Below are 16,087 nucleotides of genomic sequence, written 5' to 3'. Positions count from 1 at the left end.
CCTGTCTTTTTTCTTGTTGATTTATAAAATTTCATTGTGTATTCTGCATATTAATCCCAGGTCCACTTTAGATGTTGCAAGTATTTCCTGTAAGTCTGTGGAAAATATAACTTAATGTCTGTCCCCAGCAATCTTAATGAACTGTCTCTTGGTTCTGTTAGTTTCTCTATTGATTCTGTTGGGTTTTCTTTGTAGATAATTATGTCTTTTACAAATAAAAACAGTTTTATCTATTCCCTTTCAATATGTATTTTTTGTTTCTCTGTTAGTTTATTTTTTTTTCCCTTTCAATATTTACACCTTGTTGGGGTTTTTTGTTGTTATTCTTGTTTTGTTTTTTTCTTCCCTCATTATACAGGGTTTCCACGAAAGTCAAGGATGCCCTTGGTAAGCCATTTAAAGATTCTTCAAAGAGAAACTTATACCCATTTTCAAAAAACAGTCTCAACTAAAATTAGCATAAATAGTACAAAGACCTTTTCTTTCCTCAGTCATTTGTGAGTAGATTGTCAATATGTTGTCCCATCTCTACCAAATACTTTAGTGTGTATTACCTGCAAGAAAGGACATTGTCCTACGTAAACACAATACAACCACCAAAATCAGGAAAATAGCATTGATACATTCCTACCATCCAACTTTCATTTCCCATTCAAGTTTCACCAACTTTCTCAGTGATATCCTCTGTAGAAAAAGAATCCAGGTAGACTCACATGTTGTTTTGTTTAGTTGTTATGTTTCTTTGGTTTCCTTCAATTGGAACAGTTGTTCATGACGTTCATGATCTTAACACTTTTAAGAATCATAGGCCAGTTATTTTGTACAATATACCTCCTCTGGACTTGGTCTCATGTTTCCTCATGATTACACTCAGGGTGTGCGTCTTCTGCAGGACCATAGGAGAAGCAGTGCTCTTTATCCTACTGCATCCTATCATGTGGTGCCCACTTTGATTCATTCTTAACTGGTGGTGTTACTTTGGTTACTTGGTTAAAGTGCTATCTCCCGCATTTCTCCGCGTAAATTACTTTTCTTCCCTTTTGTAATAGTGTATTTTTCTTCCTTTTATAATTAATAAGTATTTTGGGAGGGGTGTATTTTGAGATTATGTAAAATACCATTCTTCATCACACTTTCTATTTACTTATTCCTATCATGTGGGCTCATAGATGTCTATTTTATTCAGTGGATTATTAATTATTTCTTTTGATATTCAAATTGTCCCTGATTTGGTCAGTGGAAACACTTGCAAGCTGATGTTTGTATCCTTTTAACAGGACATCATCTTTTTGTTTTTCAACTTTCCTTTCTGGTATAATAACATGTTTCAGGCTCATTTACAACTTCTGCATCAGTTCTGAAATCAGCATTTATCCGAGGAGTTCTAGTTCCTCTTAGTGAAGAATGTTATTTAGAAACCAAGTTATGGACATGTTTTGTGGACATGAAATGTGCTTGTTCATTGCTGTGTTAGGGCATTGCTCCCCTAGTCTCTCTTGGAGAACAGAGTTGGAGATCTATTCTACACACACACACACACACACACACACACACACACACACACACACACACACACACACGTATATTACATTTACATCTATATTTCTATATCTATGTTGAAAGCCATGAGTTTGAGATGGATCTTCTAAAACCATGTTATTTAATTGCTTTTAAATACTTCAAATACTTTCTTTTGCACTTTCCAAATATTTTAGGACTTTGCTGAGATAAGGATAAACTCTTATCTCTTTGCCTGACCCTAATTAATTAATTGAGATTTTAAAAAAAGACAACTCACAACCAGAAGAGACAGAGATCAACCAAAAAGGTTTTTTTAAACTTTTTTTATTAATTAAAAAAATTAACAAACAAAACATTTAGATATCATTCCATTCTACATATACAATCAGTAATTCTTAATATCATCATATAGTTGCATATTCATCATTTCTTAGTACATTTGCATCGATTTAGAAAAAGAAATAAAGACAACAGAAAAAGAAATAAAATGATAATAGAGGAAAAAAAAAACTATGTGTACAATACCCCTTACCCCTCGCTTTCATTTACCACTATTTCAAACTGAATTTATTTTAACATTTGTTCCCCCTATTATTTATTTTTATTCCATATGTTCTATTCTTCTGTTGATATAGTAACTAAAAGGAGCATCAGACATAAGGTTTTCACATTCACAGAGTCTCATTGTGAAAGCTGTATCATTGTTCAATCATCATCAAGAAACATGGCTACTGGAACACAGCTCTACATTTTCAGGCAGTTCCCTTCAGCCTCTCCACTACATCTTGAACAACAAGGTGATATCTACTTAATGTGTAAGAATAACCTCCAGGATAACCTCTCCACTCTGTTTGGAATCTCTCAGCCATTGACACTGTCTCATTTTACTCTTCCCCCAAAATTTTTTTTAGTTATCTTATTTTAAATTTAATGTACTCAAATGTTACATAATAATCAGATACAGCCTACAGTGATTTCTCAACCCTTTGCTAGAGAGGTTTATTTTTACATTTCAAATACTTGAAGCACCCTTTTCTTAAAAGCAGTAGAAAAGTGAGATTCACTTATGGTCACGTTCTATGGACATAACCTGGTAATTTTTTCCTAGGGAAAGTGTCATCATCCCCCTATTATAATATTTACTAGTCCAGAAATGACTAATAGTGATGACAAGTAATTGTAACTTTTCCTTTCTAATTTGAGGTATTAAGAAGAAAGTATATTCTGTTCTCTAATAGAAACCTTTATAAGTAGCAAGCACCTTGATCTGGTAAAAAAAGATGTAAGAATTTCCTTGTATGTTGCAAAATGCCTAAAGTCTCTTGGGATAGACAGACCTTGTATTAGATAGATAGAGGAACTTGCTGGGCCTTGATCCAGTAACAACAGTGATAATTTCTCAATTTCATCTTCCCTAGAAAAGGAAATATTGTAATATGGCCTGTTCTAAGAATCCCTTGAAATTGCAGTCAAGATCAACCAAAGTTTTTCCAGAGCAGTATAGCTTGTAAAGGCCCCATGTGATTCTGCCCCATGCCTCCTGTCCAACCTCATCTCAGACCTCTCTCCTTTCTCACTGTGATCCAGCCACACTGGCTGGAACTGTTAGGATAAACCCTATCTAAATGTGGCTTAGGGTCGTTGGCTCCATGGCAGAATTCTCATCTGCCATGCCGGAGACCCGGGCTCATTTCCCGGTGCCTTCCCATGCAAAATAAATAAATAAATGTGTCTTAAATGAGATAGACCTTTATAGTTTGTTTTTTTAATGTTTCACATAAAAATCTGAAAGTATGCAGTCTGGTTTGACAGATCTCCACAAAACCAAGCTTCTTCCAGCTCACCCCTCATCATCCCAGGGGTATGGCCCTCATCCTTATACTCAGGGTAGCAGCATCTGGGCAACAGGTAACAGCTTGGAGAAAGGAATAAAGAAGAGGGGAAAAGGGCTCTTTCCAATTATCCATTAAGGAAACCTCCTGCAGGGTGCCTTGTGATCGTGATGCTTATACCCCTGAATTTAGTCTGGGACGTAAGTCTTGTGACCAGAACTTAGTCTACCTGGCCATACTGAACTCTCTGGGAGGCTGGGAAATGTGGCCTTTATTCTGGCCAGCAGTTAATATTTTATTACTCTGATGAAAGGGTAAACTGATATTACATGACACGTAAGAGTATCTGCCACCATTGGCCTTCCTTTAGTTCCTCAAACATTGCAAGCTCTTACTGGACATTTAGGACCTTTTCTCAAGCTGACTATTCTGACTCCTTCTCAAGCTTAGCGCAGTGCCCAGCCTTCAAAGCCAGACCACCAGGGTTTGAATCCATCTCCTTACTAGCCATGCAATCTTAGGCAAGTTGCTCCACCTATCAATTGCCTCATCTATAAAATGAGGATAATAATTATAGCCAGTTCGTGGGTTGTTATGAGGACGAAATGGGTTTATTCTTGAAAATTTAGTGCCCACTACCTAATAAGCACCCAATAAATGTTAGCTATTAATATTTTTTTATTAATTAATGGAAAAAAAGAAATTAACCCAACATTTAGAAATCATACCATTCTACATATGCAATCAGTAATTCTTAACATCATCACATAAATGCATGATCATCATTTCTTAGTACATTTGCATTGGTTTAGAAGAACTAGCAACACAACAGAAAAAGATATAGAATGTTAATATAGAGAAAAAAATAAAAATAATAATAATAGTAAAAAAAAAAAAAAACCTATAGCTCAGATGCAGCTTCATTCAGTGTTTTAACATGATTACTTTACATTTAGGTATTATTGTGCTGTCCATTTTTGAGTTTTTGTATCTAGCCCTGTTGCACAGTCTGCATCCCTTCAGCTCCAATTACCCATTATCTTACCCTGTTTCTAACTCCTGCTGGACTCTGTTACCAATGACATATTCCAAGTTTATTCTCGAATGTCGGTTCACATCAGTGGGACCATACAGTATTTGTCCTTCAGTTTTTGGCTAGACTCACTCAGCATAACGTTCTCTAGGTCCATCCATGTTATTACATGCTTCATAAGTTTATCCTGTCTTAAAGCTGCATAATATTCCATCGTATGTATATACCACAGTTTGTTTAGCCACTCTTCTGTTGATGGACATTTTGGCTGTTTCCATCTCTTTGCAATTGTAAATAACGCTGCTATAAACATTGGTGTGCAAATGTCCGTTTGTGTCTTTGCCCGTAAGTCCTTTGAGTAGATACCCAGCAATGGTATTGCTGGGTCGTATGGCAATTCTATATTCAGCTTTTTGAGGAACCGCCAAACTGCCTTCCACAGTGGTTGCACCATTTGACATTCCCACCAACAGTGGATAAGTGTGCCTCTTTCTCCGCATCCTCTCCAGCACTTGTCATTTTCTGTTTTGTTGATAATGGCCATTCTGGTGGGTGTGAGATGATATCTCATTGTGGTTTTGATTTGCATTTCTCTAATGGCCAGGGACATTGAGCATCTCTTCATGTGCCTTTTGGCCATTTGTATTTCCTCTTCTGAGAGGTGTCTGTTCCAGTCTTTTTCCCATTTTGTAATTGGGTTGGCTGTCTTTTTGTTGTTGAGTTGAACAATCTCTTTATAAATTCTGGATACTAGACCTTTATCTGATATGTCGTTTCCAAATATTGTCTCCCATTGTGTAGGCTGTCTTTCTACTTTCTTGATGAAGTTCTTTGATGCACAAAAGTGTTTAATTTTGAGGAGCTCCCATTTATTTATTTCCTTCTTCAGTGCTCTTGCTTTAGGTTTAAGGTGCATAAAACCGCCTCCAATTGTAGGTTTCATAAGATATCTCCCTACATTTTCCTCTAACTGTTCTATGGTCTTAGACCTAATGTTTAGATCTTTGATCCATTTTGAGTTAACTTTTGTATAAGGTGTGAGATACGGGTCTTCTTTCATTCTTTTGCATATGGATATCCAGTTCTCTAGGCCCCATTTATTGAAGAGACTGTTCTGTCCCAGGTGAGTTGGCTTGACTGCCTTATCAAAGATCAAATGTCCATAGATGAGAGGGTCTATATCTGAACACTCTATTCGATTCCATTGGTCGATATATCTATCTTTATGCCAATATCATGCTGTTTTGACCACTGTGGCTTCATAATATGCCTTAAAGTCTGTCAGCGTGAGACCTCCAGCTTCGTTTTTTTTCCTCAAGATACTTTTAGCAATTCGGGGCACCCTGCCCTTCCAGATAAATTTGCTTATTGGTTTTTCTATTTCTGAAAAATAAGTTGTTGGGATTTTGATTGGTATTGCATTGAATCTGTAAATCAATTTAGGTAGGATTGACATCTTAACTATATTTAGTCTTCCAATCCATGAGCACGGTATGCCCTTCCATCTATTTAGGTCTTCTGTGATTTCTTTTAACAGTTTTTTGTAGTTTTATTTGTATAGGTTTTTTGTCTCTTTAGTTTAATTTATTCCTAGGTATTTTATTCTTTTAGTTGCGATTGTAAATGGGATTTGTTTCTTGATTTCCCCCTCAGCTTGTTCATTACTAGTGTATAGAAATGCTTCAGTTTTTTGAATGTTGATCTTGTAACCTGCTACTTTGCTGTACTCATTTATTAGCTCTAGTAGTTTTGTTGTGGATTTTTCTGGGTTTTCGACGAATAGTATCATATCGTCTGCAAACAGTGATAGTTTTACTTCTTCCTTTCCAATTTTGATGCTTTGTATTTCTTTTTCTTGTCTAATTGCTCTGGCTAGAACCTCCAACACGATGTTGAATAATAGTGGTGATAGTGGACATCCTTGTCTTGTTCCTGATCTTAGGGGGAAAGTTTTCAATTTTTCCCCGTTGAGGATGATATTAGCTGTGGGTTTTTCATATATTCCCTCTATCATTTTAAGTGTTTTCAACAGGAAAGGATGTTGAATCTTGTCAAATGCCTTCTCTGCATCAGTTGAGATGATCATGTGATTTTTCTGCTTAGATTTGTTGATGTGGTGTATTACATTAATTGATTTTCTTATGTGGAACCATCCTTGCATACCTGGGATGAATCCTACTTGGTCATGATGTATAATTCTTTTGATATGTTGTTGGATACGATTTGCTAGAATTTTATTGAGGATTTTTGCATCTATATTCATTAGAGAGATTGGTCTGTAGTTTTCTTTTTTTGTAATATCTTTGCCTGGTTTTGGTATGAGGGTGATGTTGGCTTCATAGAATGAATTAGTTAGCTTTCCCTCCACTTCGATTTTTTTGAAGAGTTTGAGGAGATTTGGTACTATTTCTTTCTGGAATGTTTGATAGAATTCACATGTGAAGCCGTCTGGTCCTGGACTTTTCTTTTTAGGAAGCTTTTGAATGACTAATTCAATTTCTTTACTTGTGATTGGTTTGTTGAGGTCATCTATTTCTTCTTGAGTCAAAGTTGGTTGTTCATGTCTTTCCAGGAACCCGTCCATTTAATCTAAATTGTTGTATTTATTAGTGTAAAGTTGTTCATAGTATCCTGTTATTATCTCCTTTACTTCTGTGAGGTCAGTAGTTATGTCTCCTCTTCCATTTGTGATCTTATTTATTTGCATCCTCTCTCTTCTTCTTTTTGTCAATCTTGCTAAGGGCCCATCAATCTTATTGATTTTCTCATAGAACCAACTTCTGGTCTTATTGATTTTCTCTATTGTTTTCATGTTTTCAATTTCATTTATTTCTGCTCTAATCTTTGTTATTTCTTTCCTTTTGCTTGCTTTGGGGTTAGTTTGCTGTTCTTTCTCCAGTTTTTCCAAGTGGACAGTTAATTCCTGCATTTTTGCCTTTTCTTCTTTTGTGATATAGGCATTTAGGGCAATAAATTTCCCTCTTAGCACTGCCTTTGCTGCGTCCCATAGGTTTTGATATGTTGTGTTTTCGTTTTCATTCGCCTCGAAGTATTTACTAATTTTTCTTACAATTTCTTCTTTGACCCACTCGTTGTTAAAGAGTGTGTTGTTGAGCCTCCACGTATTTGTGAATTATCTGGCACTCCGCTTATTATTAATTTCCAACTTCATTGCTTTGTGATCCGAGAAAGTGTTGTGTATGATTTCAATCTTTTTAAATTTGTTAAGACTTGCTTTGTGACCCAGCATATGGTCTATCTTTGAGAATGATCCATGAGCACTTGAGAAAAAGGTATATCCTGCTGTTGTGGGATGTAATGTCCTATAAATGTCTGTTAAGTCTAGCTCATTTATAGTAATATTCAGATTCTCTATTTCTTTATTGATCCTCTGTCTAGATGTTCTGTCCATTGATGAGAGTGGTGAATTGAAGTCTCCAACTATTATGGTATATGTGTCTATTTCCCTTTTCAGTGTTTGCAGTGTATTCCTCACGTATTTTGGGGTATTCTGGTTCGGTACGTAAATATTTATGATTGTTATGTCTTCTTGTTTAATTGTTCCTTTTATTAGTAGATAGTGTCCTTCTTTGTCTCTTTTAACTGTTTTACATTTGAAGTCTAATTTGTTGGATATTAGTATAGCCACTCCTGCTCTTTTCTGGTTGTTATTTGCATGAAATATCTTTTCCCAACCTTTCACTTTCAACCTATGTTTATCTTTGGGTCTAAAATGTGTTTCCTGTAGACAGCATATAGAAGGATCCTGTTTTTTAATCCATTCTGCCAGTCTATGTCTTTTGATTGGGGAATTCAGTCCATTAACTTTTAGTGTTATTACTGTTTGGATAATATTTTCCTCTACCATTTTGCCTTTTGTATTATATATATCATATCTGACTTTCCTTCTTTCTACACTCTTCTCCATACCTCTCTCTTCTGTCTTTTCGTATCTGACTCTAGTGCTCCCTTTAGTATTTCTTGCAGAGTTGGTCTCTTGGTCACAAATTCTCTCAGTGACTTTTTGTCTGAGAATGTTTTAATTTCTCCCTCATTTTTGAAGGACAATTTTGCTGGATATAGGAGTCTTGGTTGGCAGTTTTTCTCTTTTAGTAATTTAAATATATCATCCCACTGTCTTCTAACTTCCATGGTTTCTGCTGAGAAATCTACACATAGTCTTCTTGGGTTTCCCTTGTATGTGATGGATTGTTTTTCTCTTGCTGCTTTCAAGATCCTCTCTTTCTCTTTGACCTCTGACATTCTAACTAGCAAGTGTCTTGGAGAACGCCTATTTGGGTCTAATCTCTTTGGGGTGCGCTGCACTTCTTGGATCTGTAATTTTAGGTCTTTCATAAGAGTTGGGAAATTTTCCGTGATAATTTCTTCCATTAGTTTTTCTCCTCCTTTTCCCTTCTCTTCTTCTTCTGGGACACCCACAACACATATATTTGTGCGCTTCATATTGTCATTCAGTTCCCTGATCCCCTGTTCAAATTTTTCCATTCTTTTCCCTATAGTTTCTGTTTCTTTTTGGAATTCAGATGTTCCATCCTCCAAATCACTAATTCTATCTTCTGTCTCTTTAAATCTATCATTGTAGGTATCCATTGTTTTTTCCATCTTTTCTACTTTATCCTTCACTTCCATAAGTTCTGTGATTTGTTTTTTCAGTTTTTCTATTTCTTCTTTATGTTCAGCCCATGTCTTCTTCATGTCCTCCCTCAATTTATCGATTTGGTTTTTGAAGAGGTTTTCCATTTCTGTTCGTATATTCAGCATTAGTTGTCTCAGCTCCTGTATCTCATTTGAACTGTTGGTTTGTTCCTTTGACTGGGCCATATTTTCAATTTTCTGAGCATGATCCGTTATCTTCTGCTGGCGTCTGGGCATTTAGTCAGATTTCCCTGGGTGTTGGACCCAACAAGTTGAAATATTTTTCTGTGAAATCTCTGGGTTCTGTTTTTCTTATCCTGCTCAGTAGGTGGCGCTCGTGGCACACGTTTGTCTGCAGGTCCCACCAGTAAAAGGTGCTGTGGGTCATTTAACTTTGGAAAACTCTTGCCGTGGGGGAGGTTCGCCAACCGAAGCGGCTTGGAAGAGTGCCAGCCGGCCTGTGAGTCTGCACGCGGGGAGGGTCGCCGGCCGCCGCAGCCCGGGAGAGTGCCCATCCGAATTTCCTATTCGGCCCGGGGCGCCAAGCGTGGCAGGAGGGCACCAGCCGCCGCGGCCCGGGAGAGTGCACCGTTCCCAGCCGGACCAGGGAGTCACATGTTTGGAAGGGACCCCTCCGGTCACTGTTCTCCGTGGCCTGGGGATTTCTGATCCAATTCTCTCAGTTGTTCCGGGGGGGCCGCGTGTGGTGGGCACGCCAGCCACCGCGGCTTGAGGGGACTGCCTGCCCAATTCTGCCAGCTGGCCCGGGAAGGAGGAGGGGAGGGACTCTGGCCGCTTGCCGCCCCGCCTGGGGAAGCCCGTGCCCCTCGGCGATCTCACCGGAGCGGGTTCTCCCAGCCAGTCAGCCATTCCAGGATGGGGTACGCTGTCTTTTTTATCTCCGTCATGGCTCCGGGAGCTGTTCTGTATCGTTTCTACTCCGCTAGTAGCTGTTCTGGAGGAGGAAAGGTGAGGATGGCAAGGCTGTCGAGGACGGTGGCGGAGGAGCCGGTGAAGGCGGAAGAGGGCACGGTGGTGGTTGGAGAGCCGCAGAGCTATGACCACGGTCCCCATCTTCAGTCCATCGCGGCCACCTCGCGAAATGCCCGACACTCCTCTTTCTAGCTATTAATATTTTAATCTATTGAGATTTCATTTTCCCTGTCACTTCCTCAGAAGTATCTTCCCTATTATTCCTTTTCCTGTTTTTCTCCCTCACACTGCCTTTTTCTTTTCCTTCATGGCAGCCTCCCATTTTGAATTATATATTTAATTGTATTTGTTTACTTATTTTATTATTTTTTCCATGTGCACTGTAACCTCCACTAGTGAAAGCCGTGTTTGTTTTGTTCATTTTCTTATAGGAGAACCAACCCAGAACCATTCTTTGGCACATGGCCTCACACCGATTAGGTGCTCAGTGGATATTTGTGGGCTAAATGAATGCATAGAAAGAGGGGACAGGCAAGGCATTTCTAGGTGTTTCCATGAAATGGCACTCATGGCTTTGTTTTTATTGCAATCTTGAAAATATATGTATTTTTACAATCGGTATTTATTTAAATACTAATTTAATCATTAACATTATGTTAATAATCATTAACATTATTTAATTAAACTTTTGATTTTGAGATAATTGTAGATTCACATATAGATATAAGAAATAATACAAAGATATCTGATGTAACCTTTACCCACTTTTCCCCAATTATAACATCTTGCAAAACTATAGTACAATATCACAACCAGAATATTGACATTGTTACAGTCAAGACACAGAACATTTCTTTCACCTTGGGGGGGGAGGGATTCTCATGTAGTCTCTTGTTGCTTTTTAGGTGAAATTCACATAGCATACAATGAACATACAATTCAGTGATATTTGGTGTATTCACAATGTTGTGCAATACCACCTCTCTATACAGTAGTTTCAAAACTTTTTCATCACTCCATAGAATACTTTTGTGTAGGTTTGAAAGTGTTATGTACCCCAGAAAAAACATGTTTTAATCCTAATTTAATCTTGTGGGGGCAGCCATCTCTTTTTATCTTGACCCAATACTGTAGGTTGGATTCTTTTGACTAGATTATCTCAATAGAGTTGTGACACACCCAATTGTGGGTGAGACTTTTCATTGGATGGAGATGTGACTCCACCCATTCCAAGTGGGCCTGACTAGTGTACTGGAATCCTTTAAAAGAGGAAACATTCTGGAGAGAGACAGAAATGACAGAATCCTCAGAGTCGATAGAAAGAGCCAATGTAGACACTTGGAGAACAATTGCTTCAGAGAACAGACACACAGATGTTTGGAGATGCTTGGAGCCCAGCACACATCGCTGTGAGATGCTAAGCAAGCTGGAACCTGGTGAGAGCCAAGGAAAGCCAAGAGATGAAAGCCAGCCCTAGAGAAGCAAAGTGAAGAACCCCCATAGGAACAGAGGCTGAAAGCAACACAGCCCAGGAGCAAGGGACCAACAGATGCCAGCCATGTGACTTCCCAGCTGACCAACGTTTTATAGAGCCATCAGCCTTCCTTGAATTAAAGTATCTTTTCCTGGATGCCTTAGTCTGGACATTATGTAGGCTTAGATCTGTAAACTTGTAATTTATTAAATTCCCCTTTATAAAAGCCGTTCCATTTCTGGTGTATCACATTCTGGCAGCTTGCAAACTAGGATAACCCTGTTTCCATTAAGTAATCTCTTCCCACTCTCCCTTTCGTCATCCCCTGGTAACTTCTAATCTGCTTTCTGTTTCTGTAGATATTTCATATAAAATGAACCAAACCATATGTGACCTTTGTGTCTGGTTTATTTCACATAACATGTTTTCAAGGTTCATTCAAGTTGGACCATGAATTAGTAATTCCTTCTTTTTTATGGCTGAATAATAGTCCATTGTAGGTATATAATACATTTTGTTTATCTGTTCACCCTTTGATAAACATTTGGGTTTTCCCTTTTGGCTACTAGCATTATTTGGCTAATAATGCTGCTGTAAACATTCCTGTACAAGTCTCTGTGTAGACATATGTTCTCACTTCTCTTGGGTATGTACCTAGGAGTGGAATTGCTAGATCATGTGATAATTCTATGTTTAATTTTTTGAGGAACTGCAAAACTGTTTTCCACAATGGCTGTGCCATTTTGCATTCCCATGAGCAAAACATGAAGTTTCCAATTTCTCCTCATCCTTACCAACACATCTCCCATTTTAAAATACTGGCCATCCTAGTAGGTGTGAACTGGTGTCTCATTGGGGTTTTGATTTGCATTTCCGTAATGACTAATGAGATCGAGCATGTTTTCATGTGCTTGTTGGCCATTTGTATATCTTCTTTTGAGAAATGTCTTGTGGTGTCCTGGTGCCCGTGTCCTCTTCTAAAAGTCCATAACAGACCTGTTTTATCCAAGGACAAAGGTCAGGAAAGTAAACAATCTCCCCAGAGGGGGAAGAATGAATTCTGGATGTAAAAAACAGTTGAGTGTTTTTTTTTCCTTTTGCATGGGCAGGCACCAGGAATCAAACCCAGGTCTCCGGCATGACAGGTGAGAACTCTGCCTGCTGAGCCACTGTGGCCTGCCTGGTTGTTTCTTAACCTTAAACACCAACCTTAGTAAACATCAGGTCTTAGTCCCCTTTAATGATTATATTAGAACTCATGTCCTCATGATGTCCTCATACTATAGGGAATGTCTTTGTTCTGAAATCGTATTTTGCTTTGTGCATTATTGTTCCCTTTGCAGAATGCAAATTGTCCAGGTGGCTAACACCGGAAAGATCTCTTGTTCGTAAGTCCCAATAAACCAGTGTCCACTACTGTGGGCCCGGTGTGTTTTTCAGTCTAGCATCTGCCCCCTCCCGTACTCTGCAGGAGCTAGGTCTGCACCCAAACTTATCTATTTAAGTTCTTTGCCCATTTTTAAATTGGGCTATCTGTCTTTTTGTTGAGATGTAAGAGTTCTTTATATATTCTAGATATAGACCCTTATCAAATATGTGATTTGCAACTGTTTTCTGCCATTCTGTAAGTGGTCTTTTCACTTTGCTGGTAATGCCTTTTGATGGCATAAAGGCTTTAATTTATTAATTTTTGAACACCCAATTTTTATTTGGTGCTACAATAAAGAAGGTACAATATATCAGAGGTGTTTGACACCTTTTTTTTCCTAAATGAAAACCTTCACTAAAAGACATTTAAAATTTAAGGCAAGTTCTTTCTCCAAAATGAGTGAATAACATTAGTTCTAATTCTTATGGAGATTACTAAATCAGTCATTGGGTACCTCGGTCCTTGGTTCACTTCTTTCCTGTAGCTATGCTCACCTAGGAGAGACCTTGAGTCAGAAACACCTAGTTAAGCTGTGCCCAGATTCCTGACCCATAGGAGCTGAGAGATAATAAATTGTTTTATAATGTTAAGTTTTGGGGGTAACTTGTTAGGCAGCAGTAGATAGCAAATGCAATTCATTTTAAGAATTATGTTCATTTCTGGTCAACTGAGAATGATTCTTCCAATTTTAGAATGTGGCTAAATATTTGTTAATTTGTTGATAAGTATTTTCTGTCATTTCTAGGTATTTGGCATGTGTGATGGTCAGTTTTATGACTCAGTTTGGCAAGCTACAGTTCCCAGTTATTCAATCAAAACTAAAGTAGAAAAATAAATAAAAATAAAATAGGTGTTGTGTGAAGGTATTTTGTAGATGTAATTAATGTCCATTATCAGTTCACTTTAATAAGAGAGATTGTCCTAGATAATCTGAGTAGGCCTGACTCAGTCAGTTGAAAGGCCTTATGGGCAGAGCCCAGGCAAGAAGAAGAAATTCTGCCTTCGGACTGCAGCATCTGTCTATGCCTCAGAGTTCTAGCCTGCCCTTCCTATCGATTTCAGACTTGCCTAGTCAGCCCCTTCAATTATGTAAACCAATTTCTAGCCATAAATCTCTTAATATATATCTCCTACTAGTTCTGCTTCTCTGGGTGAACCCTGATTGATACAGATTTTAGTACCTGGAAGTGAGATGCTCTTGTAAGAAATATCTAAATATGTGGAATTAGGTAATCAGGAACATGATTCCACATTTGGAATTAGGTAATAAGGAACATGATATAAAAAGTCTGAATAGCTTTGAATGGACTATGATTAGAAATATGAATGTTGATTCAGAAGGGAGTAAGGAGCCTGTAGAGAATACCTATGTCATCTGAGAGTATGCCTACGTCACTATAAACAGGCTGTTAGTGGAAATATGGAAGTTGAAAGTGCTCCTGATAAATATTGTATGGTCTCTTTTAGAAAATAATTATAAGAAAACTGGGCCTAGATTTTAAATTCTTATATCGTTCACATTTAGTTTGGAGCTGTAATTGTTACTTCTATATGTATAAAATCCATATATGCGTAACTGGGTATTTCCCTGTAACTTTGGGTACCTGCATGACACCTAAAACTCAGAATAGGAGTTCTGCAGGTCTGAAAGTCATAATTGCCACATACAACAACTATTAAAGAAAGTGAAAAAAAGATCAGGCTTCAGTTGGAGATAAGAATAAAGCTGATCAGGTCGGGACTAGGTAAATCAAAATACAGGATTAAGGAGGACATTGTCTGTATTTTAGAACTTTACGTATCCAATAAGACCAAAGGAAGAGAGGTTTATTTTATCCAAAACCTAATATTTCTATAGCACATAATCTAACTCATCCTGTCTGGATTAATCATTTCAATAACCCAAACACATGGAGCCCAGAATGGAAATCCGGGCTTATAATTCTGTATAGCTTAATGTAATGCCCAGATACATTCCAGAGTATGCTGAGCAGATAATTTAAAAGTATTGGCAGAGCCCCTTGAGGGGTGAGAGAAAAAATAGAAACTATTAAGCTTTACCACCAGGGAAACCTCTGATACTGTCCTTATTAGCTAGGGTTCTCTAGGGAAACAGAATCAGCAGGAGATATCTGTAAATTAAAATCTATAGAAGTGTCTCACACAACTGTGAGGATGTAAGAGTCCACGATCTGTAGGGCAGACTTGGCATCTCCAATGAAGTTCCTCCACAAGCTCTCAGGAGAGACTGGCTGACTGAAGCAGAAAGAGTGATTGTCTCTTCTGAATCCTCCTTAAAAGCCTTCCAGTGATTAGATTAAGCATCACTCATTGCAGAAGACACTCTCCTTAACTGATTGCAAATGCTGTAGATGCGACCAATGTGGTCATGATTTAAGTTCATGCAATGTCCTCACAGCAACAGACAAGCCAGCACATGCCCAACCAGACAACCGGGCACCACCACCTGTCCAAGCTGACACATGAACCAACTCACAGAGCCGTGTAAGCAGAAACCAGGAATAGAGATGGCTATCCAGGAAAGATTTGTGGAGGACCCTCTTGTCTAATGGAATGAATCCCTGAGATGTACATGGGAGACCAATGAGATTCTTCAGAATGTCATTTCAGCAAAACACTTCCAGTCTGTACTGAAACGGACAGAGAGAGGCAGAATGAAAGGAGACTGTCAGACTCAAAATTCTACGGTTGGGAAACAAAGGCTACAGATATTTGCCACCCTTCATGGAAAAGGAAGGATGACTTTCAGGGCAGAGCTCCGAGGAGAGAGGGTAGGGCCAAAAAGCACAGAGGATTATTCTCAGACCTTGAAAGCTAATATTTGCCCAGCTAGATTTTCAAATTACTTGGGGATTGTTACTCCTTTTTTCTTTTTGAATTAGAATGCCTTTAACTGTTATCCTATGCTTGTCCTACCGTTATATTTTGGTAACAGGTGGCTTGTTTTCTAGTTTCACAGGTCCACAGATGGAGAGGAAATTTTTCCCCAGTTGAATAATACCCAGAACCTCCCCTGCATCTAATTTAGGTGACTTAAATTATGAGGTTTGGGACTCGTTGGATGAGAGCCGATGGATTTGGGAGGGATTTGGGGCTTGAATTGATGCTGTAATGGTTGAGACTTTTGGAAACTGTTTTGCTTTGTAAAGCTGCTGGAATGCAATATACCAGAATTGGGTTGGCTTTCA

Source organism: Tamandua tetradactyla, chromosome 7 (genome assembly GCF_023851605.1).
Source record: "Tamandua tetradactyla isolate mTamTet1 chromosome 7, mTamTet1.pri, whole genome shotgun sequence".
NCBI classification, from domain to species: Eukaryota; Metazoa; Chordata; class Mammalia; order Pilosa; family Myrmecophagidae; genus Tamandua; species Tamandua tetradactyla.
Note: the sequence above shows the minus strand (reverse complement) of the source record.